Source organism: Oryctolagus cuniculus, chromosome 4, assembly GCF_964237555.1.
Source record: "Oryctolagus cuniculus chromosome 4, mOryCun1.1, whole genome shotgun sequence".
NCBI lineage: Eukaryota > Metazoa > Chordata > Mammalia > Lagomorpha > Leporidae > Oryctolagus > Oryctolagus cuniculus.
The window spans coordinates 76,870,012-76,897,532 of record NC_091435.1 but is presented as its reverse complement, the minus strand read 5'-3'; the positions used below and the strand labels follow the sequence as shown (position 1 = coordinate 76,897,532).

The following is a 27,521-nucleotide window of genomic DNA, read 5'->3' as shown; positions in this document are numbered from 1 at the left end:
TATGCCACAGTGCCGGCCCCATTCATGTATTTTTTTTTTTTTTTTTTGACAGGCAAAGTTAGACAGTGAGAGAGAGACAGAGAGAAAGGTCTTCCTTCCATTGGTTCACCCCCCAAATGGCCATCAAGGCCGGCGCGCTGCACCAATACAAAGCCTGGAGCCAGGCGACTCCTGGTCTCCCATGTGGGTGCAGGGCCCAAGCACTTGGGCCATCCTCCACTGCCTTCCTGGGCCACAGCAGAGAGCTGGCCTGGAAGAGGAGCAACCGGGACAGAATCCGGCGCCCGTACTGGGACTAGAACCTGGTGTGCCAGCACCACAGGCGAAGGATTAGCCTAGTGAGCTGTGGCGCCGGCCATTCATGTATTTTTTAATGTGTATTTATTTATTTGAAAGAAAGAGTGACAGAGAAAGGGAGACAGAGAGATAACTTCTATCTGTTAGCTTCCCAAATGCCTGCAAGAGCTAGGAATGGGCCAGGCTGTAGCCAAGAGGCAGGAACTCAATCCAAGTCTCCGGTGTGGTGGCAGGAATCCAAGTACTTAAGCCATCAACTGCTGCCTTCCTAGAGTGCACATTAGCAGGAAACTGGATTGAATGTTGAAGGGAGACCTGAACCCAGGCACTCTGATCTGGGTGGTGGGTGTCCCAAGAGGCAGCCTCACCCACAGCGCCAGAGCACCTGTTCCACCTTCATGTCTCCATTGGCATGAATCCATCTTAGCAAACATCACTCAGTTCTGCGGGAGCTTATTTCACTGCTTCGTAGATGGAAATTTCAGGGTTCACCACAATCTACACAGAGAAACTAAAGGAAACAGACACAAGTCATTCTACCTGGCCACACTGCTCTGGTCATTATTACTTTTAAAAGGACTCTGTAAAAGATGCCAGTCATGTTACTTACAATAGCTAAAAGCTTAAAACTGACTAAATATCCAGTGCCAGGAGAAAGATCAAATAAATCACAGCACAGCCATATGTGCCGCGAAAAGTTGTGATTACAAAAAATTTTAAAGCTCTGGCCAATGATTATGATTTAGTTTAAAAGGCAGAATTCCCATTCCCCAGTGCTATATCTTCAGAAATGGTGAAAAAATTCATAAAGCAGCACAATAAAAAATGTGTTAGAAATTATCTGTAGGTGGTGGAATTAGGGGTAATTTTATTCTTTGCTCTAGTCTTCTCTTTATTCTGTTAGCTTTTCATGAGCACGTTTTGTCAGAAAATAGCACATTCCCTTTATTTAAAGAAAAGAACACATTAAGAGGGTACATTCACCTTGAAAAAAAGAGGGTCAAATGAACCCTTATAATGAGGACACACTGGATGGAATACCCAGGGCGTAGGACCTCTAGGAATTGCTTAAGGAGAAAAAGGCAGGTGCAGGGAGATGAGGTTATAGTTAGCTACTGTTGCTTCATCCCCTTTCAGAGAAATTACCAAAGGCAGTCAACAGGAATATGTGATGTATCTGCAAAACAGTGTAGGCAATAAAAATCAGTACCTCCCAGCACTGTGAGATAAATGCCCTGTGTAAATGATCCAAACAGAGCATACACGTCACCACCACCTACTCTCTTACACAGAACAGACAATTGCTAATAAAATCATAGTATGCATCCCTAGTGAACCTGGTGGAGGTTTTAAAGTCCTACCCAACTATGTTCCAGGTAGCCATTAATAATCAATCAGTCTATGTGGGATGAAAGCTATTTGCCATTCCTGCTAGAACAAAAAAGTGAATCCAATTGACAAACATTGACAGATTTTTAGCTGAAATTAAGATAATTAGAAAGCAGAGCTCAAGACTGTGTGAACTAGAGTAGCAAATGGCTGAAAATGTCAGGAAAATGGCCCTTACTCAAGTCTGGCCCCAACTTCTCCAAACACCTTCCTGTAAGCCAAACCCTCTAATGTTAGCCATCAACAAAAGTATGATAATGAGAATTTTCTTGGCTGGTCCAATGAAGTAAATAGTTGTTCTTGCTAAACTCTTCAGAGCTGCTGCTGTCATAGATAACAGCCTCTGCCTTAGTGGCAGTCTGGCAATCACCCGCTCATAGAATGCTCTTTGGGTAGTGAGAGTACAAAATATATCCTATAAATTTGCATTTTCTGCTGTGGTTGAAGGATTTTCATGTCATCTCTTCATGGACTTTTTATCTGCTCATTTGAAGCCATCACCAATAAACTATTTCCAGGATTAAGTCTGAATTTATGATGCCCTAGCATGTTCTCTGAATAATCCCAGACCTTCTTTGTGAACAACCAAGCTGGTGCCAAATAACTCATGTGATACATGGAAAAATCATGACATCTTGCAGGCCCAGATTTATATGCACACATATGTGGGGTGGGGGAGGGAGAGAAAGAAGGAAAGAGAGAAAGAGAGATGGGATCTTGGCTTGAAGCAACAGAGGGAAAAATGTCTCTTTGTCTTTTTCTACTTATTGCTTTCAAAATTTAAAATCCTGTGTCTGATGCCAAGTTTGTCTTTCGTCAGCCTTCCATTCTATCCTTCAGTGATGGTAAATAGTTGCAATTTATTAATCTCCTACAAGCATCATATGTGCTGATCACTCTGCATATATGATGTTAGGAATAGTGTGGGACTAAAAGGCAATGCCTTACAGGTTCTTGTTCTGGGGGAGCTGCCACTGCTATCGCCGTACAAATGGCTGTTAGCCAAATCTGTGGCTTTCGCAGAAGTTGCCACCTGTCTCCTCATCTGCTGGCACCGACTCAGGCAATCCTGCGATGTGGCAGTGGGGTGGATGGTCCCCTTCTCAGGATTTGGAAGACTCCACTTGGGCAGCTGGAGCCATGTTCAGCCTGTCTACCCTGTTGAGCTGATCAGTGTGTCCAGTAGAGGGCAGCTTTTTATGTAAAACTTCTCTGAAGTAGTCTGTTCCAGAGGCTTTGGTGTTGTCATGTCACTCAAGCCTTTCCCCGAGGTCCTTCCTTCACTGTCTGCTCTGTTCTCGTTCCCAAGTTCGTATTTTCTGTGGACCCGTTTCCAGAACCTTTTCATCATGAAGAATGACGTTGCGGAATAATGAAAGTCTTTGACTTAGAAGTCCTTTCTTGCTGATGTCACCTTTATTATTTTTTATTATTTTTGGTTATTTATTTTGTGCTTTAGTTTTAATATCAGTGTCTTAATATCGGAAATGCAAGTATGAAACATTGTACAAGTATGGTTTTTACTACAGGGACAGAAAATAATACATTTGTGTTTTTACCAGAATCTTCCGTGTCAGCCAGTACTTGCTCTTGCTCTTGTGCCCATGTCTTTCCACAGAGATTTTTTTTTTTAACGTTACTGAGGGCTTTTTTTTTTTTTTTCCTGTTGTTATCATGAATAAAAAAGTTCACAGCTCTTCAGCTATTGCAGATTTACACTTATCTTAATATCCCTGTTAAAGATGCTTTGGAGAACTGTTAAGAAATACAAAATCACCTTAGCCAAGAATTTTGATTGGGTAGTATTATCTCACGTTGGCAAGATCTTCCCTGTTGGCATTACAAAGACACTCTACACTTTTCTGATGCTATCAAAAGCGTTGTCTCAATAGCTCTCTTCCTGCACAGGAAGGCAAATTACCATTGCTTGGAAATTTCAGGACATCATGATAGTAAGTGGATAAGCAATAATTCCCAGAACCCCACCTGCAGAAGACACCTGCAACAGGGCACCCTTACATCCCCCATGCACTAAAGGGAAGCAGGTTTGCAGTTACTCACTTCTGTCTTTCCTGCCTCTACCATGGTGTAACCACAGCGAGAGTAACATCAGCCAGTAACACAGAAGTTCACTGTGCCAGTGTCCAGCATTCAGCTTCCATCAGAGCTCACAGTTTTCAGCCACTTCAGCTAGGACTGTTCTTTATGACAGCCAAAAAATAAAAGCACGAAAGCAGCATTAAGATGGCTGGGAGGCCGGCGCCGTGGCTCACTAGGCTAATCCTCCGCCTTGCGGTGCCAGCACACCAGGTTCTAGTCCCGGTCGGGGTGCTGGATTCTGTCCCAGTTGCCCCTCTCCCAGGCCAGCTCTCTGCTGTGGCCAGGGAGTGCAGTGGAGGATGGCCCAAGTGCTTGGGCCCTGCACCCCATGGGAGACCAGGATAAGTACCTGGCTCCTGCCATCAGATCAGCGCGGTGCACCTGCCTCAGAGCACTGGCCGCGGCGGCCATTGGAGGGTGAACCAACAGCAAAAGGAAGACCTTTCTCTCTGTCTCTCTGTCTCTCTCTCTCACTGTCCACTCTGCCTGTCCAAAAAAAAAAAAAAAAAAAAAAAAAAAGATGGCTGGGAAACACTATATATATATATACATTTATATTTATAATATATATAATTTTTTAAAAATATTTTATTTATTTATTTGAAAGTTAGAGTTACAGAGAAGGAGAGGCAGAGAGAGAGAGGGAGGTCTTCCATCCACTGGTTCACTCCCCAATGGCCGCAATGGCCAGAGCTGTGCTGATCCAAAGCCAGGAGCCAGGAGCTTCCTCTGGGTCTTCCACACGGGTGCAGGATCCCAAGAACTTGGGCCATCTTCTACTGCTTTCTCAGGACACAGCAGAGAGCTGGATCAGAAGTGGAGCATCTGGGACTCGAACCGACGCCCATAAGGGATGCTGGCACTGCAGGTGGGGGCTCTACCCTCTACACCACAGTGCCGGCCCCAAAATATACTAATTTTATAAACTATTTGAAGCCAATTTTTTTTTGAAGATTTATTTATTCATTTGAAAGGTAGAGTTACAGAAAGGTAGAGGCAGAGAGAGAGAGAGAGAGAGATCTTCCATCTTCTGGTTCACTCCCCAAATGGTTGCAACTATCTGAAGCCAGGAGCCAGGAGTTTCCTCTGGGTCTCCTGCGTGGGTACAGGGTCCCAAGCAATTGGGACATCCTGTAGTGCCCTCCCAGGCAGCAGCAGCGAGCTATATTGGAAGTGGAGCATCCAGGACTTGAACCAGTGCCCATATGGAATGCCAGCACTGCAGACAGCGGCCTCACCAGCTATGCCACAGTGCCGGCACAGACCAATTTTGTTTTTATAAATAAAATGGTGGTTTCTTTTTAAGATTTTTTATTTATTTATTTTTTATTGACAGGTAGAGTTATAGACAGTGAGAGAGAGAGAGAGAGAGACAGAGAGAAAGGTCTTCCGTCTGTTGGTTCACTCCCCAGATGGCCGCCACGGCTGGCGCTGCACCGATCTGAAGCCAGGAGCAAGGAGCTTCTTCCTGGTCTCCCAGGCTGGTGCAGGGGCCCAAGCACTTGGGCCATCCTCCACTGCACACCCAGGCCACAGCAGAGCTGGACTGGAAGAGGAGCAATCGGGACTAGAACCTGGCGCCCATATGGGATGCCGGTGCCACAGGCAGAGGATTAACCTAGTGCACCACAGCGCCGGCCCCAATGGTGTTTATTTTTTAAAGAATCATTCAAAGTTCTGTCAATCTTTAGGGGTAAATGTTGAGACAGTTAAAATAGCATGTTTGGAAAACAACCAGATTTTTAACTTTCAGCAGCACAGTTTATCCTGGGAAGAATCATCTTTGTTTCTTCCTTTCATAACCCAGTTATAAACTCTGGCCTTGGTGATTTCTGTGGCTGTAAATTGATCACGAAGAAAGTCAGGGTCTTCCTCAAGAGAATCAAGATTCTCTGTGACTGTTAATAAATTCTTTTCCAGCAATGCCTGAGTCATCAATATCATGTTGAAGCGTGACACTAGCCCCCGACCACAGACACTCCCTATCAGGAGGGGGAACTGGAGCTTGGCAGCGCCAATGACCTGCCAGTAAGAATCCCCTCTCCAGTGAATTGGTGGACTCTTTCTTTTTTTTTTTTTTAAAGATTTATTCATTTATTTGAAAGTCAAAGTTACACAGAGAGAGGAGGAGAGTCAGAGAGAGAGGTCCTGCATCCATTGGTTCACTCCCCAGGTGGCTGCAACGGCTGGAGCCGCACTGATCCAAAGCCAGGAGCCAGGAGCTTCCTCTGAGTCTCCCACACGGGTACAGGGGCCCAAGCATTTGAGCCATCTTCTGCTGCTTTCTCAGGCCATAGCAGAGAGCTGGCCCGGAAGGGGAGCAGCTGGGACATGAACAGGCACCCATATGGGATGCCAGCATTGCAGGCGGTGGCTTTACCCGCTATGCCGCAGCAGCGGCCCCAGTGGGCTCTTTCTTCTTCTGCAAGTATCTGCTCAATCCCAGGAGTCTGATCCTTTGGGCTCCTTTTCTTTCGAGGAAGGTTGGCTTGCATACATGTATACTTCTGGTTTGGCTCATTGAGCTTCTTTAGTCCTGTGTCTGCAGTCTCATTCCCAGGCTGTTTCATGGAGTCTGCGTCTTCCACAGACACTGCCTCAGGAATCCCCAGGGGAAGCCACCACCCATTCCCTGTGGCCACCTCTATGCTACAACTGTCCTTAGTGACCACCATCTTGGGGAAGCCTATTATTTCTTATTTTTTTAAAAAATATTTATTTATTCATGTGAAAGGCAGAGAGACTGTGTCTGTGAGAAAGTGAGGCACACACACACATACGCACATAGAGATGTCAGTCTTCTATGCTGGTTTACTCCCCAGGTGGCCACAATAGCCAGGGCTGGGCCAAGGCAAAGCCAGGAGCCTAGAACTCCATCCCGGATTCCCACATGGACAACAGGGGCTCAGGCACCTGGACCATCCTACGCTGCCTTCCTAGGTACCTTAGCAAGGAGCTGGATCACAAGTGGAGCAGTCAGGACTGCAGCTGGTGCTCACGTGGGATGCTGGTACTGCAGGTGGCAGCTTAGCTCACTGCACCACAATTCCAGCCCTTACTCATGTCATATTAAAAAATTACCTAGTGGCTGGCGCCGCGGCTCAACAGGCTAATCCTCCACCTAGCGGCGCTGGCACACCGGGTTCTAGTCCCGGTCGGGGCGCTGAATTCTGTCCCAGTTGCCCCTCTTCCAGGCCAGCTCTCTGCTGTGGCCAGGGAGTGCAGTGGAGGATGGCCCAAGTGCTTGGGCCCTGCACCCCATGGAAGACCAGGAGAAGCACCTGGCTCCTGCCTTCGAATCAGCGCGGTGCGCCGGCCGCGGCGGCCATTGGAGGGTGAACCAACGGCAAAGGAAGACCTTTCTCTTTGTCTCTCTCTCTCACTATCCACTCTGCCTGTCAAAAAAAAAAAAAAAAAATTACCTAGTATCTCTGACTTACAGCCACACTTAAGAGGGATGGACTAGGTTTGAATTCTGGCTTTGTTTCCCTTTGAGACTTGTACGAGTTACGTAACTTCCCTGCAGTCGCTTTCCTGCCCTGTAAAAGGGGAATAGTATTCTCTCTCTCTCTGCCCCACGATTCAGCAGTCCTGGGAAGGTTTCCTGTGTGACATGGCATCTCCGTCAGTGACAGGCTGCATATGCAATAACGATTCCCTAAGAGGATATCGTCTAGGACAATGCAGCCATCCTGTGTAAATGCACTCTATGTTGGTCACACGGTGATGAAATCACCTAAAGACACATTTCTTAGCAACAGCTGACTGTTCCTGTAAGAGGTTCAGCACCCCTGGCCAGTGCCTGCCAGCCTGACAAAGACCATCTTTTACGGTAATGATTTTGACATGAGAATTCTCAGTTTATGTACAGTCACTAGGCATTGTCTCTATTTGTACAACTGTGCATAGTTCAGGTTGTCCCTCCATTTCCTGAGGTTTCCTTGAGAAGAAGTATAGCATAATGGTTCAGCACTTAAGCCTAAAAGCTGTATAACTTGAGTTTAAATTCTAGCACTGCCCTTACTATGTGATCTTGGGGAAGTTACTTCAGACCTCTTTGGGGCCAATTTTCCCATCTATTAAACTGGATTAATACAGAGTATCTACCTCATAGGTTAGTTAGGAAAGTAAAATAAACTACTACACATAAGGCAGTTGGAAGAGTGGCTTGATACCTGGTGTAAAATACGTTTCAGTCTATATTATCATTTCTGTGGGATCTCAGGTTATGGGGAAGAATTCCAAAAGTCCTGTGTGTGTGTGTGTGTGTGCGTGCATGCATATGCGCTCAAAGCATGTAGAACTCTCCTTGCCTCTTAAACTCTCTCTAGAGGCCTAAATTTATCACCTTCTTTCTTAAGAAAAGAGCTATTATATTTGTGGTAATACATGCTTTGATGCTCAGAATTTATGTCAGAACCTTTGCTTCTACTGAGCCAATATTGCTCTTAAACTCCCCTAAAGTATTTTCTCTATGAAGCTGCAACTCAGTCATTCCTCCAGGAAAAGAATTTGGAGGACCAGAGCTGTGGCATAATAAGTTAACCCTCCACCTGTGGCGCCAGCATCCCATATGGGTGCCGGTTCATGTCCTGGCTGCTCCACTTTTGATCCAGTTTCCCGCTAATGGCTTGGGAAGGCAGTGGGAAATGGTCCAAGTGCTTGGGCCCCTGCACTCACATGGGAGACCCAGAAGAAGCTCCTGGCTCCTAGCTTCGCATCAGCCTAGCAGCCATTGTGGCAATTTGGGGAGTGAACCAGCAGTTGGAAAACACCTCTTTCTCTCTCTCTCCCTCTCTATGTCTGTAACTCTGCCTCTCAAATAAATATATAAATCTTTAAAATAAAATTTGAATGCTCATGGCTCCCCTCCTGTGTGTAGAAGGTGAGATACGTGTACCAGCATTGGTTCATTCTGCAGTCAGAAGAGATGAAAGAGATTGGACAACAAAGACAACAGGGAGAAAAGGCAAAAGAGGAGGTACTCAACACCCCCCCCCGCCCCGCCCAGGATTTCTCCACACTGACCTTGTCTCCCCAGTGTTCCTCCTTACAGAGGGGGCCACCAGACATCATAGATGGTCACTCTCATATATTCTGGCTGTGGTCACCATAGCATGACCCGTTACCAGGCAGACACTGAATTCAAACCTGGGGGTTTGGAAAAGATGATCATGCAAAGGGATGAGGTCCTCTGCCTTCACTGTGGCACAAAAATAAATACCAATAACTCTCAAAAGACAGGCTGGGATCTGTCCTTCCGGCAGCCCAGGCCACAGTTTCTGCTTTGCACACACGCCTTGAGTCCTGCCAGGGCAGTGGCTGCGCTGTGTGCAGCCAGCTGGTCCTGACCCCTCCCATCCTCAGGCTGCAAGCCTGGTTTCTTCATTGTTCTTTGCTCTGCTCCCAGGCTGACTCCTCCACCTTCTTGCCTGGTCTTTGCTTTCTCATCTTCCTCCCCACGCTGTTACAGAGAGCTCATCCTGGATGGCTAGACTGCAGATGAGGCTGCAGAGGTCTCCCCCAACCCCCACCCCAGCCCCCGTGAACTCAAGCCAAGGTGAAACTGCACCTAGCCCTGATGCGCTATTTTGCATCCCTCACCCGGGACGGATTTTGCGTGTCTGTGAGCATCAACTCAAATGCAGAAGGTAAAAGATCCTACAGATCTCTTCTATGTCAGCCACTCTGTCACAGCCACTGTCTGCCTGTAAATAAGACAAAGACCTTGTCCCCAAGGAGCCTGCGGTGCACCATGGAGCTGACAGGACCACAAGCTCAGAGTGACCCAGCATGAGAAACGCTGCGACGGGGCTGAGAACCTACACTGCCGTGGCTCTAGGAAGGCCTCCAGGAGGCAGTGACCTGCCAGCTGAGCCCTGAAAATGATTAGTCATTAGCCAGACAGAAGGAGCCTCGTTTTATTTCATTCTTGCCACTGAGGCAGTTATTATAATCTTCATCTTATCAGCGAAGAAAGTGTGACTTAAAAGACTTTGATATTTGACCCAAATCACCTAGTAAGTAGGAAAGCAAGGATGCAAACCCAGAACTTAAAATCCCAAGGTGCAGGCTGTGTGTTCTCTTCCCCCTGTGCCTTATTTCTGAAAATGACTTTGGAAATGAAGTGAAGACACTTGTGCTTTGTAACGTGAACTCAACACTGTACAGGCCTGGTCGTACAGCTCTTCAGCTTGCACAGCTCCTCCCTGGCCTAAGTGCCTGCATTGGCACCTGGGGCCCGCTCAGCCTGCCCACATGCACATGGGCATGGTCTCCACTTGGATTCCGGTCCAGCTGCTTCTTTGACCCTCACTAGAGGGCGATTGTTACATGGCAGCATGATGGCCAGTGATTCAGATGTTTGAAGGCAATTTCTTTGTCCTTCAGAGGTACTCAAAACTCCTCTCCATTTAAATAAGACTGGATTGCAAGACAGCTACAAAATGCTGGCTGAGTCGCCGCGTATGCTGCTGTAGATTGTTTTCTTTGTAAGTGTGCCCCACCGAGGGGGTGAGTGAGGCCAACTGTGTCCTGCATCCTGCTCACTAGGCTCTGTGCCAGTCTGCCAGGCACAGAGCCTGTCTGCCCATCCAGAGGAAGGGGACACTTTTTATCTAACTGATGAGCAAAGGTCTCCAAACCCAGCTTTGCAGCTCCCGTGACAATGCCTAACTGCCTAGGTTGGCTATTTCCATATCTTTCCTTGTTACAAGTTGATTTCATTCACAGTCTTAGAAAATGTTCCTAACTGGCTTCCATCAAAAGCCAGTTGGAGAGCAGGCATTTAGGGCTGGCAGTTAACATGTCTATCTCTTTCACTGAAAGACCTGGACTCAGTTCCCAGCTCTGACTCCTGCCTCCAGCTTCCTGCTACTGCAGACCCCAGGAGGTAATGGTGATGGCTCAATAATCAGAATCCCGTCACCATGTGGGAGACCTGAACAATGTTCATAGCATCTGGCTTTATCTCTGGCCCAGTCCTGACCCAGGCCCAGCTCTAGTGGGCATCTGGGGAGTAAACTAGTGAATGGACGCTTGCCCTCTCTTTTTCAATCTCTGTTTTCTATCTGCTTCTCAACCAAATGAAATTTCTTAAAAAGAGCCAGTTCTGTGTTTGTCCTTGTGAATAAACTAAATTCTGTTTTCTGTGCATTTTCCTCATGGAAAATTCTCAAACCTGTTTTTTGCACCCACAGTGCTACTTTTGGCTGTTGCCCAACTCAGTCTACTTTGGGAGCTATGCGTTCCTAAGAATTGAGAAAAGCACACCCGGCCTCCCTTGGATGGCTGCATTAGCAGACCTTCCCTCAGTCCACAGCTGAATTCCAGCCCCTGGGAAGAAATGTCTCAGCCAGAGTGAACCCCCAGCCTGCAGCCTGTTGGAGGTTGTGTCATGTGTTTGCATTAGCTGAACAAAAAGCAAGCAGAATTCCGGCCTGGCTCCCTGCTCCCTGCTCGCCCTCCGCTGGGAGAGGCCAGTTAGCGTCTAGACAGTGTCTGCTTGGCCCTGTGCCTTCTCAGCACAATCCACACAGTTCTGCAGCTCTGGCTTCAGTTGCCTCTTCCTGCTTTTCTCCGTCAGCCTTAAACTGTCTCACGGGACTGGCGTGAGCGGCACGCAGAGGAAGCAGGTGCGTGGATCCGGGACACTGTCAGCATTCGGCTGCCTGGAGAGGGTCAGTGTAGGGAGGGTGAGCAGCAGTGCTGGCTGATGCTGGGGCTCAGTTTACAGAGGTCTCTGGGAACAGGCTCCGAGCTGGCTTCACCCAAGCTTCCAGTGAAGACCCCTGGACAGGCAGGCACCCCAGGTTTGAGCCTCATGCTATGTGGATTTGGGCGAGTCACACCGTTAGTGTGCAAAGTGGGGGAGCCTAGAGCAGGTGAGCTCTGAAACACTGCCCCAAGTCCTATCCTCAGGCAAACCGTCCAGGTTTGTCAAAATATCCTGCTTAATGGGATTAGGAAGCCTGATTAGCTCTTATCTTAATTTATGGCCTAGGGAGGAGTGGTTTGAAAGAGAGGCTGGGCCTGAAGGAGACAACAACATGAATAAAAGCAGGAGGGCCCTTACTTCCTCTTGCATGCACAGGAGCTCCACGTGCTGCTTTCTTTACAGAAAGGAGTTCCTTGATTTTCCACTTCAGAAAGAGCATCTCAACCACACTGAGCAACAAGTGAAGGTGCTGGGTCCCCATGGGGTCAAGGAAGGAATCTTAAAAAAAAAAAAAAAAAAAAAAAAAAGACAACTTCAGTTCCAAAATGTGCAAGTGGAGATTTATCAAACTTACGTTTATTAAAAAAAAAAAAAAAAAAAAAAAAAAAAAAAAATTTCTTCTGACTTGGCAAATGTTCACTTTTTCTTTTGAAAATAATGATTCAGTATTTTGCAAGTGATTTATAAAAATAGTTGTCTGAAAGTGTTGCTTGGACCCTAATTTTGAGTTCTGGACTCCTTGCCTTCTCACCATGTTGCTTGGCTGGTGACCAGGACCCAGGGGCTCCTGCTCTGGGCCCCTAGCCCCGATCTCTGAGTTTTTATTACAGCCCACGGGTACTGGTGTTTGGCCTTGGCCTCTGTGGTTAAATCAGATAACTTGTGGGGCCTGCACCATAGTGCACTAGGTTAATCCTCCGCCTGTGGCACCGGCATCCCATTTGGGTGGCGATTCTGGTCCCAGTTGCTCCTCTTCCAGTCCAGCTCTCTACTGTGGCCCGGGAGTGCAGTGGAGGATGGCCCAGGTGCTTGGGCCCTGCACCTGCATGGGAGACCAGGAGAAGCACCTGGCTCCTGCCTTCAGATCAGTGCAGCTCCGGCCGTGGCAGCCATCTGGGGAGTGAACCAATGGAAGAAAGACCTTTGTCTCTGTCTCTCTCACTGTCTATAACTCTACCTGTTAAATAAAAAAAAAATCACTTAAATCAGATAACTTGTAAGGGTGGGTGCTGTGAGGAAGCAGAGGTCAATGCAGTTGGTCCTGCTTGGCTGAACTCCAGTTTCTGCAGCTCTGGATGATCCCCAGTGTGCTAAGTGTGCTGATGGCTGGTCCTGAAAAGGGGTGGGGAGGAGGCAGATCTCAGTATTGCACCTGGCTTTTCTTTAGTTTCTTTTTAAAGACTTACTTATTTGAAAGAGTTACAAAGAGAGAGGAAGAGACAGAGGGGTAGAGAGACAGTAAAAGAGAGAGAACTTCTTTCTGCCGGTTCACTCCCTGATGGCTACAGCGGTCAGGGCTGGGCCAGGCAGAAGCCAGGAGCCAGGAGCTTCTTCCATCCTCCATTGCAGGTGGCAAGCACGTGGGCCATCCTCCACTCCCCTTCCCAGGCCACCAGCAGGGAGCTGGATTGGAAGTGGAGGAGCCAGGACTCAAACTGGTAGCCACATGGGATTCCCGTGTCACAGGCAGTAGCTTTACCTGCTACATCACAGTGCTAGCCCCTGCACCTGGCTTTTCTAATATGGGTGTCTGCATGGGTTAGAATTGAATTCAACATGGCTGTGTCCCAGGGTAGACTATGTTTCATATGTCTACACATGTACATGTTGTCAGTGTGTAGATATGTGCGTGTGCATACGAGCACACACACACACACACTGAAATTTCACCACTTGGAGAACATGACCGTTTACCTGTAGTTCAAATAGTGAGAATTCTCTCACAAAAACAAGTTTCTATGGAAACTGTTGAAGAGAAGTAAATATGTAAGCTTGCCTGCATTTAACTGTTTTATTTTAGTATAGTGTTGGACTTCTGTTACATTGCTCTGGCTACTTTCTGAGCCAAGGCACTGTTTATTTTTATGGTTATAGAATTTGGCTGTTACTGAACTTAATAAATGTATGGTATTCATTCATTCATTCATTCATTCATTCATTTCCTACCTCATCCCCGAAAGAAGAGGTATTTTCCCTTCTCTAGTCTTAAAACTGGCATGTCCTATTAGCTTCTGTAAGGGTTAGGCTCATTATGTGGGTCTCTGCTGGTGGAGAGGGTCTGAAGTTAGTGGTGTAACATTTGTGGCAGAAGATGACCCTCACAGGTATAAGTGGCTCATCTGAACTTCCGTGTGAAATTGGCACATGTGAATTTCTGTCCACATCGAGAAACTATTGAATCCGGCGCACGGGTAGCTGAGAGCACAGACTCCGATGCCCCTGAGTCCCTTTGACTGGCAGGTTCTCTCTGGAGGGCCGAGGGTGGCTTCTTGTAGTCCAGCCACTCACAGGACGCAGGCAGATGTTTGTGTGCCTGGCATGTGCAGGTGCTCAGTACGCTCCACTTCGCTTCTCAGGGCACCTCCGTGCTTCGTCTTCACTGCATGCTACCATTAGGATGCTGGGGGCAGCCTGGGACCCATACTGGAAGCAGGTGTATTCCTTGGCTTCCCCTTAGAGTTCCAGGAATCTTAAGGAATGCGTCCTTTCTGCTTTGCTGTCTCTCCTCTTTGCTCCCTAGCATTTTCCAATTTCCTTCTTGTGTGGCCTTGGCCTTGCCATCAGCCACACCCAGAGAAGCAAATTTCCTGGCCTGGTTTTTGAGTTGAGGAGAGCCTTTCACTTTCTCACTTGGTGCCTGCATCCTGTACAACAGAAGAATGATTTTCTGGATAACACCAAGGGCTGGAGAGGGATCCCAGCAGCAGGGGGAGACAGCAGGAGGAATTTCAGGTGCAAGTTCATGTGGAGTTTCTCGGTTTCCTTTCTTGGGGGATGGAACTAGGAGGGATGAGGCTGCAAAGTGTTCTGAGTGGAAGCCAGACATTCAAGTCTTTGCTAGTTGTTGCAGAATAACTTCAGTGCTCACTGCAGACTTATTTCTTCATGAAATTCCCTGAAGCTGCTTTGGGCCCTATTGTTTAAAGGATAATTACAAAGTTAACAGCTTCTCTTAGAGATGTAATTGGAAAAGAGTCTTTTTGTTTCCTTGTTTTCTACAAAAGAACATGCATACTATAATCCAAAAGATAATAAGAAACCATATAAATGAGGCCGGCGCCGGCTCACTGGGCTAATCCTCTGCCTGTGGCGCCGGCACCCCAGGTTCTAGTCCCGGTCGGGGCACGGGATTCTGTCCCGGTTGCCCCTCTTCCAGGCCAGCTCTCTGCTGTGGCCCAGGAAGGCAGTGGAGGATGGCCCAAGTGCTTGGGCCCTGCACCCCATGGGAGACCAGGAGAAGCACCTGGCTCCTGGCTTCAGATCAGCGCAGCGCGCTGGCTGTAGCGGCCATTTGTGGGGGTGAACCAATGGAAAGAAAACCTTTCTCTCTCTCTCTCTCTCTCTCACACTGTCTAACTTTGCCTGTCCAAAAAAAAAAAAAAAAAAAAAAAAAAAAAAAACACGAAACCATATAAATGGAGTCTGGTTTTTCTTGTTTTTTTGTTTTCATGTTACTTGCCCTATGTCAGGCACTCTCCTTTTTTTTTTTTTTTTTTTTTTTTTTTTTTTTTGACAGGCAGAGTGGACAGTGAGAGAGACAGAGAGAAAGGTTGGTTCACCCTCCAATGGCCGCTGCGGCCAGCGTGCTGAGGCTGGCGCACTGCGCTGATCTGATGGCAGGAGCCAGGTACTTCCTCCTGGTCTCCCATGGGGTGCAGGGCCCAAGTACTTGGGCCATCCTCCACTGCACTCCCTGGCCACAGCAGAGAGCTGGCCTGGAAGAGGGGCAACCGGGACAGAATCCGGCGCCCTGACCCGGTGTGCCGGCGCCACAAGGTGGAGGATTAGCCTAGTGAGCCATGGCGCCGGCCCATGGCACTCTCCTTTTTTGGTTTAAGAATAAAGAGACCATAGTGGTGAGATGAAATCCTATAAGAGCAACCATCACTTGAGGATTACTGACCCCACTGTGTTGGTCATTTTACAGCTTGGGTAATTGCAATTTCTTTAAAAATAGCCCGTACCCATCTGATCAAATCCAAGGCCTTCATTGCCTGCCTGTTTCATGCCGCTGATTTGCTGGGTGCATTAGAGAGCAAGCTGGGATCCTCCCGAGTGGCTATGTGCAGTTGGTTGACTGGACTATTTTCCAGGTAACACCCTCATGATTTTGGCCCTCGTAAATGGCATTGTCATTTAGTGGCCATAGTTATTCATGTTATAGAATATAACGACCTCTTTGTTCCTCCAGTGATTTGTGTTTAACTAACTCCAAGGAAAATATCCCTCTGCCTAGGCTGGTGAAGCTTGTGTCTCTGTGTGTGTGTGTGTGTGTGTGTGTAGGCTGGTAGAGTGTGTGTAGGCTGGTGAATTTGTGTGTGTGTGTAGGCTGGTGAATTATGTGTGTGTGTGTATGTAGGCTGGTGAAGTGTGTGTCTGTGTGTGTATCTGTGTGTGTCTGCCTCTCAGCTATCTGGGAGCCATTACAGGCTCTAGATTGCTGCGGGCTAAGATGTGATAGTATCCACACACAGAAAGCCATGACGTTCCCTTTGAGAGAGGGACAAAAGTTACAGGTTCAGCATACAACGAGTGGTCCCCACATGGTTCTTCTGGAAATGCTGGGAGGAACTGGGAAGGAGGAGACTCGTGATGAGAACAGGAGGGAGGCCGGGCTAGGGGAAGGAGCCATCTCTGCTGACTACAGCGGTCCTGAAATGAAGAGGAGGTGATGAGGGAAAGAGCTGCTGGCCTTTATCCTTCACGCTTCAGGGTGGGTACTGGGAGGACATTGCTGACACACAGGACCCCGCTAAGTGAACGGGCCATCACATAAAAGCTGTGGGTTCAGTTAGCCCCTGTTGAGAGCGCGTAGCGAGGGAGGAGATGTAGCAGAGTGCCTTATGCGAGGTGAGAGCTTATTTAATAGTAGCTGCTATTATTCTTGTTGTGACCCTTGCTTGGATTCCGGGGAACACGTACACAGGGAGAGAGAGAGACGTGAAGAGCCAAGACCGTGTTTCCCAAACTGTGTAGTGCGCGATGTTAGTGTACATGCTAGGTTCAGCGGGTTTTTAGCCACCAAACTTGTCCGAGCCTTACAATATCATGTGTGTTTAATTTATATCTCTCTTGGAGGAAAGAATCTAAAAAAGCACTGTTTCCCAAACATCTCACCACACAACACCACTTCAGAAAATGCCAGAAATTCCACAGGCCAGTCTGGACAGATTTTTGTGAACAGAGTCTGTGTACAGTGACCGCAGGCCTTAGTGAACTTGCTGAGTTTACTTCCTAAACAGGGAGGCATGGGACTCGTCTGCACCCCAGGGCCCGTCTGAAGGAAGATCTTTCTGGGAGTGACTCCAGGCTTGGCCACTAGCTTATCTGTGTCCACATGGCTGGATTCTTTTGAATTTCAACTTGAAGTACCAGGGATCTTCTCTTTGATTTTTCACTTTCCCTGTCCATACCCAGTGGAGCAGCAAGTATCCTGTCTGAATGGATCACCTCTGCCTTGACTGCTGGCTGTCTGCATCATCACCAGTCTCATGCAAACCAGTATCGCACTGTGCCTGGACTGGTGCAGTAGCATCCTAGCTGTTTTCCCTGTTCTCTCTTGTTCCTGTGCCATCTGTTTCTCTACGCAGTAGCCTGTACAGTCTTTGTAAAAGCACACACTTGATCACCTATCCCTATGTAAAAGTCTACAGTGTTCACCGTTTTATTAAGAATAAAATACCGACGCTGGCGCTGTGGCGTAGCAGATAAAACTGCTGCCTTTGACACTGGCATAGAAAACGCGGATCAATTCGAGCCCCAGCTGCTCCACTTCCAATCTTGCTCCCACCTGGGAAAGCAGTAGAAGATGGCCCAAGTGCTTGGGCCCCTGCACCCATTTGGGAGACCTGGAAGAAGCTCCTGGCTCCTGGCATTGTCCCGGCCAAGCCCTGGCTGTTGCAGGTTTTTGGGCAGTGAAGCAGCAGATGGAAGATATCTCTCTCTCTCTCTCTCTCTCTCTCTGCCCTTCAGATAAATGAAACAAATCTGAATAAAAAAGAATAAAGTGCCAGTGTCTTCTCGGTGCCCTCAGGGCCCTGTGTGCTCTCACCCCTGCCTGTTTCTCCCAGCTTCTCTCTTACTGCTCTCTCTCTGCTACAGCCACACTGCCCATTTTTCTAAGAACGTCACAGACTGCACCCTCCTTCAGAACCTTTGCACTTTCCTGCTCCAGCTGAATTATTCTCATCCTGCAGGTCTCAGCTCAGCAGGTGTTCCCTGACCACTGAGTAGGTAGTGGTCACTCTGCCAGATTTCTGACATCTATGCCCTGTCTTCCTCCAAACTTTGTCACATCCTGAAATGACCTTGTTACTGTTGTCGGCTTGTTCACTGGCCCCCACTAGACCACATACTCCTTCGGGACAGAGCCATCTCATTCACCAGTGGGAGCCCCAGCACCTAGAACTGTACTTACTATACGGTAGATACTTAGACATTTGTTGAATTAAACCACTGGCCCAATGGATTGATGAACGAGGCTAAATACCTTTTACATACTGTGACGATGCGTGCAGTCTCCTGCCCATAATCTTTTCTCCTAATCGTTGTCTCTGTGCCAGATTCCACAAGCATTTTGTCCTCCTGGGAAGATGATTGACAGCATGTGCCCACCATCACTTTTCTAAACCTGGGACACAGTACTAATGCTGGGCTTGCCTAATCAGACACTTGGATTCTAATTGTATCAGCCCTGGGTAAAGTTGAAATTTAAGCACAGGCTCATTGAATAGTAAATACTGTGTTCTTTTCTTCCATGATCAGCAATAACTGGGCACCATGACCAGAGGATGCTCGTGTCCCAAGAAATATAAAGCAAAGCATAAAGTTGTTGTTGCTGATTCTTTGTCTTCTGGCCTTGCCATTTGCTGAGTCCTTTACCTTTTAGGACCATTCCTGCTCTTGCTGTCCATCCTGAGTAATTTTTAAAAGGTATTTATTTATTTATTTATGTGAAATGCAGAGTGACAGAGAGACAGAGAAAGCTTCCATTCTGTGGTTCACTCCCTGGATAGCTGGGCCAGCCTGAGGCCAGAGACCAGAAACTCCATCCAGGTCTCCTATGTGAGTGGCAGGAACTCACATTCTCAAGCCATCATCTGCTGCTTCCCAGACTCATTAGCAGGAAGCCAAATTGCAAGTTGAGTAACTGGGACTTGAACCAACACTCCAGTATGGGATGCTGGCGTCCCGAGCAGCTGCATAGCCAGCAGTGTGGGTTAAACAAAGAAAAGGCATTCAATGTCACTGGATTTTCACACTCAGACTGCCGATGAGAAGTCTTCCATCCACCCTGGGGGAAAGTTCCATTGCAAGCAGTAGTCAGCCTTGGGTGGAACCCCAGGGAGCAGACCACCAAACTCTTAGACTTGACCCCTTAGACCAAGTTCTGCAACTCATCACGGCACACTGCTCCATTTTGCCATGAAGTTGGGGGGTTCCTTTGGGTAACCCAAAGCAGTTAAGTGTGTTTTTTCTCCAGTGTTATTTAGTTGAAAATGAAGGGTAACAGCTTTGAGAACTACACTTAAAAAGTACTTGGGTGTGTTTTACCGTGAATGATAATCTGCCCACAGCAACTAAGCAAGTAGGTGTTTGTGTAGAGTGTCTAATACAGTCATTGGGGAAAAATAGTACACAGAAAAGGAGGTCTGTGAGTATGGCTTGAAGGCCTCATGGGATTGGAATCTTTGCAGAAATAGTGAGTTTTGCTGCAATGGAACAGAATCTCTGGCAGTTGTTCTTTGGGCTTCCTGTCAACTCAAACCTGATTGGCCAGTACGAATAGGTTTTATAGCTCCTTCCCCCAAGCTGTGACTTCCCACTGCTCCAAGGACAGAATGCAAGCCAGGAATGTCTCAAGAAGAATAGAATGTGCACATTTTCATTGATTTCAGTCTCAAGGTTCTAAAATTGTGCGTGTGCATATGCTTATGTGATATTGAAAGCTGATGCCAGAGAGTGTAGCAATGAAACCTAGAAAATGAAAAAAAAAGATACCTTTGAGAAAATAATTTGTTCTTCTTAGAATAATTTGTTTTTCTTATATCCACCTCATTGCTAAATCTGTCCATGGATTTTTTTTTTAAGGTGCCTTTAGGTAAAAGAAGACTCTAAATATGTACAATGTAATTAGCCCTTTGTTGTTTCTGTACCAAGTCCTAAAGACAGGAGTTGGCAAACATTTTATCTCCTAGGGACCAGAGGCTGAAGTGACTTGTCCATGGGTGTTGAAAGCAGAGCTAGAATTAGGCGTAAGTACCCATGACACTTGCCCGTTTTCAAAGGACGAGGTATTCATGACTGCAGTGGCCTGGTCCCACGTGTAGGCCAGCATATTGTCCTGCCCATATGTTCAGATATCTGCTGGCTTCAACTAGACAGCACCACTCTTAAACCATTCCAAGTTACAGTCTCACTCTGTGTCCCCAAACTCTCCTCCTCTGACTCAGAAAGGCCGGAAGTCAGACTTCACTCTCAGTGTGGGCAGCTAGGAGGCACAAGGGCCTGCTGAGCACTTGAGATGTGGCTGGTCCACTGAAGCTGTGCTGTAAGTATAAAATACTTACCAGATCCCAAGGATTTAGTATGAAAAAAAGCACACTTGGCACAGTGAGTAAGATGCTGTGTGGGACACCCACATTCCATGTTCGGGGCGGGGGGGGGCCTGGGTTTGAGTCCCAGCTCCACTTTCATGCCAGCTGCCTGCTGACGGACGGAGTGCCATGCTTCATCCCTGCCACCCCCATGGGAGACACAGCTTGACTTCCTGACTCCTGGCTTCGGCCTGGGCAGACTTGGCTGCTGTTTACAGTTGAGGAGGGAGCCAGTGGATGGAAGCTCTCTCTTTGTGTCTGTCTCTGTCTTTCTCTGCTTTCACATAACCAAAATAATTTTTTTAAAAAAATTTTAAGTGGAAACTATCTCAGTAATGTTGATTAAATATTCAGATGCTAGTAGTTTGGATATATTGGCTTAGAAGAAATTATTAAAATGAATTTTACCTGTTTCTTTGACTTTTTAAAATGTAGCTATCAAATGTTTAGTTATATTTGAGATTAGTATTCTTTCTTTTGGACACAGCTGTTCTACACAGGTGTCACTAAAACATACGTTAGTTACATTTAGCCACACTTTGGCTTGAATGATCTCGTTAAATGGTGGTGTTGTGTTATTTCAGATTTCACGTATTGACGCCGCAGCTCCTCACCTAAACTGAGCTCCTTAAAGATGTGGACTGCGCTTTATTCCTTCTTGTGCCTTTTGCATGCAGCATGGTGGCTGGGATTGTATTGCTTAATTGTCCCATATGTTGTTTACTTGCTTGGAAAACATTTTCATCCGTTTCCACTTTGGACAGTGATAAGGAATTGCAGATTAATTTGTGTTTTGAGTATTGCTTTTTTTTTTTCCCCAAAAGAACAGATTTTCTGTAGTTCTTAATTTGTTCCAGAAAGATTAACATTCCTCTTAACTGGACTGTTAAAATTCAGGGGCCTGGAGGGGTGTCAGAAGTGCCTGACCCATGCCTGACAGAGCAGCGGTATGAAACTCCATACTTAACAGATTGTGGGGAGCTCCCTCTTCACCCAGAATCTTGGGAAATTCCAAATTCAGCTCAGATGCTTGCACCCCACATTCCAGGACCTGTCTGGGTGCAGGCACCACTAAAGGAGGTGTGCTGGCCCGGTGGCTCCCCGTCCTCAGCCAGTGTGGAGAAAAAGGCCACCACCAGCCATGGTGGCCACAGTTGCTGTCGGGAGCTCCTGCTGGATGGCAGTGATTCTCAGGGTCTCTGAACTAATGCTAGGAGATAGACCCTAAGTGGGCCTTCCTCTTGAAACAGCCTGCAGTTTTGTAACGGAACTTGTGGCTGACTCCCATGCTCATAATATCAGGGCTGGCTGTGTTATTCCTAAAATACAGTCATTGCTGCTGATCCCCTGGGAGAGTCTAACCTTTCACTGCGTTTCCTGACCACAGGATTCCTAAGCCTCTGTTTCTGGTTCAGTTGTTAAGGAATGTGCAAGGCTGCACCCCTGGAAACCTCCCGCTTCGGGGGGCAGATTTATTAGGTCTCGTGACTGGGTTTGATCCCACTCCACTGATTGCCATAAACAGCTCCGAGGAAACCATCCCCCCTTTGGTGACTATGTGTGAAATGAGTAATCCTGGCTTTGGAGAAGGGGTTGGAAGAATTTATAGTGGCCAGGGTTTAGAAACAAAAGCAGCCCCATTTGCCTAGGCTTCCCAGCTTCCCAGCGGCAGCCTCCCTCCCCCCGAAATCCTGCCGTTTCTGTCAAATAAAAGGAGATTTTTATATATTTTTTATTTTATTTTATTTTATTTTGACAGGCAGAGTTAGACAGTGAGAGAGAGACAGAGAGAGTTATAGACAGTGAGAGAGAGAAACAGAGAGAAAGGTCTTCCTTCTGTTGGTTCAACCCTCAAATGGCTGCCACGGCCGGCGCACAGTGCCAATCTGAAGCCAGGAGCCAGATGCTTCCTCCTGGTCTCCCATGCGGGTATAGGGCCCAAGCACTTGGGCCATCCTCCACTGCCTTCCTGGGCCACAGCAGAGAGCTGGACTGGAAGAGGAGCAACCGGGACAGAACCAGCGCCCCAACCGGGACTATAACCGGGGGTGCCGGTGCCGTAGGTGGAGGATTAATCAAGTGAGCCGGGGCGCCGCCCAAATCAAAGGAGATTAAGGCTACAAGAGGCAATCCACGCCTATAGTAGTCATTTCTACCGGTTTCTCCTCTTACATAGGTTATTGAGTTTGGGTTAGGATTTCTGGATATTTAAGAATATATGCCCCAGTTCAGTCCTCAAGGTCAAGGTTTCTGGGGGCCAACAGGCTTTAAGTTAAAATTGCCACTATATAAAATAAAATTAACAGTTTTTCCCTTAGGCAGCTCAATAATTAATAATTAAGGTGGTCTTATTGTCCAAGTGTATCTATTTAAAAGGTCCCATTTGCTCCCAAATGTCCCAGTTTGTATAATAGAATGCATGGCTGAGAGTTCTATTCACACACTTGTATGTGTCCTGGGGCACCATCCTCGCAGAGGAGCTGGGCTCACTCGCAATATGTCAATCAAGCCTGCAGTCTCCCTGGCGGAGCCTCAGACTGAAGCCAGAAAGCCCCCCGAGATCAGAGACTGCCGAGACAGTCCACACAAACTCTCCCAAAATTTCCAACTCCTTCCTCTGGATGCTGTCTGGGGGGAGCCCTGATTTGCACTGGAATGGCTCCAGGCCTCGGTCTATGCAGTGGGAGCGGGAATGAGGAGGCAGTGGAGGGAAGTCTGGAGTGGGTGCGCTGGAGGAGCCAGCCACAAGGCAGAGCAGCATGGATACCACCTGCAGCCGGCAGTCCCTGGGAAGACTGCCATTCTGCGCTCAGGTCTCCCTCCACCATGTCCCTGGCCAGCAGTTGCCATGGCAACACAGTGGCTGAGAACTTCTAATTACATCTGTCTGCTTCCCCTAGACCCCTAGGTGCCACACATATGGAGACTTCATTCCACCCCTGGGGTTTTAGCCGTTTCTGCATCTGTGGCCTAGAGGATCAGCTCTAGAATGCTGGTAACTGGACGTCTGCTCCAGCCACACTGGCCCGAAAGAGTCTCGGGACTGTGCCCCTGTTTTCAAGTGCAGGCTCATTGCTGCTCTGCTCCGCTGGGTCTCCTGTGTCCCTGACTGCCCCACCAGCAACCCCAGCAGTCTAAGGGATGAGCCAAAGGAGAGTGACCCCAGAACATTCTGGGAGTGGCGCAGGGGTAGAACAAGGCAAGACACTTCTTTTTATGGCTCAGAGAAACTCACCACCCTGCCTCTGTCTACCCCAGGACCACATAGGGGCTGCATCTCAGAAAAGAGGGAATGCAGTTGCCTTGAGTAATAAGCCTCTTGGGTAATAAGCCTGTTCTCACGGTTTCTGTTGCCACCTTCTTGCTTGCTTCTCTTTGTGTCTGCTTCTCCCTGGTCTGGGCCACCGCAGGGTCAGGCTGCTTACTGACTGCCCAGTCCTATACTCTGAAGTCCGACCCAGTTTGGCCATGCTCTGAGCTACCTCGTGCACCCTCCTTGCCTTGTCTTCCTCCTCCTTTCTCTTCCAAGTTCCCATTTTCTTAGCATGTCTTGCTAGGTTATATGTTAACTGCAGACAAAGTAAGTGACTCAAAGCCATTTTAGCACCCCTGCTGCTCTCCTGTCCACCTCAACACATACCCAGTGTCTCTCTATGGGCCCAAGATAATCTCTACTTAGTGAAATTCCAGGCTGAGTATTTATAGTCTAGTGCAAGACAGTGGGGTCTTAACTCTCTTTCCCCTAAGAACGGATCCTGTATGAGCAACCACAGGTGAGGGGCTGATAGAGGCACTATATCTTTTTGCCCCTAACCCAAGTCCCTGGGGGGCAATGTGGTTCCCAGCCTCTTACACTTTCCACTGAAGACTGCATGGCATGGAGTCCTGTGTGAGGCCCTGCAAAAGAGCTCTACAACATAATTCTTGTTTGCCACGAGTTTATCGGATCGCTAGAAAGACAGATCGGCACAATTACATCTTAGACATTAAATGATCAAAATGAGTTCACACAAAGAGGAATCAGAGGTCAAACAAGGAAGGAAGAATTTCCCAAGGAGAAGGAAAAGGTCACCAAGGCTGGAGTGTGTAACCTGAGCTAATCCTTGAAGGACAGGAAGGATTTGGGCAAGCCAGACAATAAATCAGACTTCCCACATGGTGACATTATTTTTGTAGCTGGTCTTGTGGGACATCCTCTGCCCGCCGAAAGGTTAAAGAAGCAGCTAACAATACCTCCTAGTGCTGACATTTTCAAAGGGTAATGAGTGCCCGTTTGCAGACGAGAAGCTCGGGAGCGCTGTGTCCTCTCCCTGAGTCTGCCTGCAGTGTCAATCCACGTGGCTCCCGGCTCTGCTCTCGGATACCTCCAAAGCTGCCTGGAGCCCGGGCCCCGGCTCCTGAGGCCTCCTGAGTGATTGAGTCACTCAGGGAAGAGGGAGGGTGACTCCAACCCACAGGCCAAAAGTAGATGACACGCTGGGCATCCAGCGCAGGGCTGGGTCATGTGACCGCCACCCCCCACCCCACCCTTGGAGAACAGTGGCTTCACTTTCATGTTTAGGGGAGCGAGGTACCAGTTGGCAGACCAGGAATCCAAATTCTTTGCCACAGTGGCTTCCTAACCCTAGAAGATATGTGGTATTAGGATCTACCCTGGGACCACCGGAGTCAGTGGCACCCAGGGCAGAAGAGCTGGGGACAGAGAACCAGATAGCCCTGGGCCATATGCATCCCTCATCTGCCCATCCAGCCAATCAGAATCCCAAAGAACCTGGATCCTAACGGGAACCGAGCTTGGGAGGCACAGGGAGGGGGAGGGTCGGCTTACTCCCATGGCGTTCCGGGACCGTGCGAGGCTGTTGGTCCAGATGTGGGTGGCCCTGTGTTGGCCTCTTCTAAAACTGGCTCTCTAACTCCCCCTCCACTCCCCTGGACCTTGGTCCCCTTTTTGAGTTGAGGATATTGGGGTTTAGGTGTGTGAGGATTTTTCTTTTTTCCCTTTAACATTTCATCCACCATTTTCCTGGAGCCACACGTGGAAATAATTAGAGCATGGATGCCGAGCCAGTGGAGCGTTGGCAGCCCCGGCATGCCTCGGTGACAGGTTCTTGGCAGCAGTGAAGACTTGGGAATCTCCTGTGCGTTTCCTTTACCCACTCCCTCCTTTCTTTTCTTCCCTGCTTTCGTGCAAGGCAAATGCAAGTCGAAGAAAACCTTGATTCATGCTGTTCTGGGGGAGCAGGGGTTGCAGCCAGTTCAGCACGAGTGAAATCGGGCCACTCAGCTGGCGTCCCATCCTGGCGCCCCTGGTCTGTCCTGATCCGGGAGGGAATGACAAGGCCTGGCTCATGAAAACCCTTCGATTAGGAGAGCCAACTCTCATTGTCCTGTCCAAACCCAGCAAAATCCCTGAAGCTCCCTGCTCTCCATAACCAGCCTGTTCGGTCAGGGCATTTAGTTTGATATTCAGGACCATCTGAAATGGTAAATTCTTGAGCTTCCTAGCTAATTCTTTTTATTTTATTTATTGTTTTATTTGACAGGTAGAGTTACAGACAATGAGTAAGAGACAGACACACAGAGAGAAAGGTCTTCCTTCTGTTGGTTCACCCCCCAAATAGCCACTACGGCCAGAGCTGTGCTGATCCAAAGCCAGGAGCCAGGTGCCTCCTCCTGGTCTCCCATGCGGGTGCAGGGGTCCAAGCACCTGGGCCATCCTCCACTGCCGTCCTGGGCCATAGCAGAGAGCTGGACTGGAAGAGGAGCAGCCAGGACTGGAACCCGGCACCCATATGGGATGCTGGTGCTGCAGGCGGAGGATTAACCAAGTGAGCCACAGCGCTGGCCCCGCTCCCTAGCTAATTCTAACAGTTTAAGGGACTTCAGCATCAAGTGCAACTCTTGCATTTGATAAATGGGGAAAGAGGTCCATCAAGGTCAAGGTCCTTCCCTAAGTCACACAGTGTGGCAGAGACAGAGACCTGTCTGCAGTTCCAGCCTCCTTGCTGGGGTCCTCACTGCCTCTGCCTGATTTATGTTTCAACAAAGGATTAAAAGCTTTTCCTTTTTTTTTTTTTTATGCTATCCAAGCGTTTGCCAACTCCGTTTTCATGCAATGACATTCATCATGCATTTCTTGGAGCTTTCCAGACACCCTGGTTTTCCTCCCAGTTTTCTGAACCCCCCTTCTCTGTCTTCTTGGCTGCTTTGCTGTCAGAGCCCTCACACAGTTGTGCAGGCTGTTGACTGCACAGGGAGGTGAGGAGGCCGGCAATCCAACCTGCACTGTCTCCTGGCAGTGCGTTGCATCTTCCCGGAGGGGAAGGGGCCTTTGCAGGTTTGCACAGAGACCTGTGTGTGATGGAGCGGCCTATTCTCTGCCTGCCTTCTCTCTTCCTCCTTCCCCTTCCTCTCTCCAGCCGCCTCCGCCTTCCACTCCCACCATTCCCTCCCCAGCACGGTTCCTTGGCCCCATTTCTCACTCCTGCGCAGATGACATCCAGATGTGCATCTTCCGCCTGTCTTTTCTGCTGGCGGTGGGGTGGGGGGGTGTTCCACTGTCCTCTTAAACTCATGCCCGTGGCTGACCCATTGCCACGGCCCCGCCCCATGCTCGTCTCTGATGGAGACACAGCGGCAGGCGGCCAGGCCCTCGAGGCCAGACGTCTTGGCAGCTGCCTGGATTCGGCCTCCTCTCCTCCGCTCAGGATGGAGCTCTGGCAGAACTCATTCTTTCAAAAGTCCCTCCTGGGTTCCCTCCCTCTGTCTCCATGCCACCGTCTGCGAGACTCCGCTCATGCCCTTTCTAGTTGGTTTCCTTGCTCCCTGTCCCTCCTCGCCCATGTCTTCTCCTGTGCCACTGTCCAGCTGTTCTTTCTTAAAAGCCTGCAGGTTTTCTCGGTAGATCCTCTTGTCCCTGAAGGCTTGGCTGTGATCCCACCTCTCCCTGAAAGCCCGTCTCTTGCCATCAGCCCCTCACCGAAGGGTGCGCTGCCCGAATGTTGGCGGCACGGCCCCAGCCAGCGCAGAAGCTCTTGTGAAGGCAGAAGCCGCATCTTCCCATCTTTCACTCCTCTTGGAGCTGGCCCTGTGCTGGACACAGGTCATTAGCATGCTGATTCTCTTGCTGAAGGCATTGGTCAAGTACGCTTTTCCGTAGGTCCAGGTCATTTGCCTTGGCCTTGACCAGGGAAGACTGGAGA

The 27,521-nt window shown here is 48.4% G+C and overlaps 1 protein-coding gene and 1 pseudogene across 1 annotated transcript in view; one reads left to right on the top strand and one right to left on the bottom strand.

Annotated features, from left to right (window-relative positions):
• The window catches only part of FSTL1 (follistatin like 1), a 62,390-nt gene that overhangs the window by 6,066 nt on the left and 28,803 nt on the right, over positions 1-27,521 (top strand). The window lies entirely within an intron of this gene.
• Positions 5,450-10,429, bottom strand: LOC138849292 (prefoldin subunit 3-like; annotated as a pseudogene).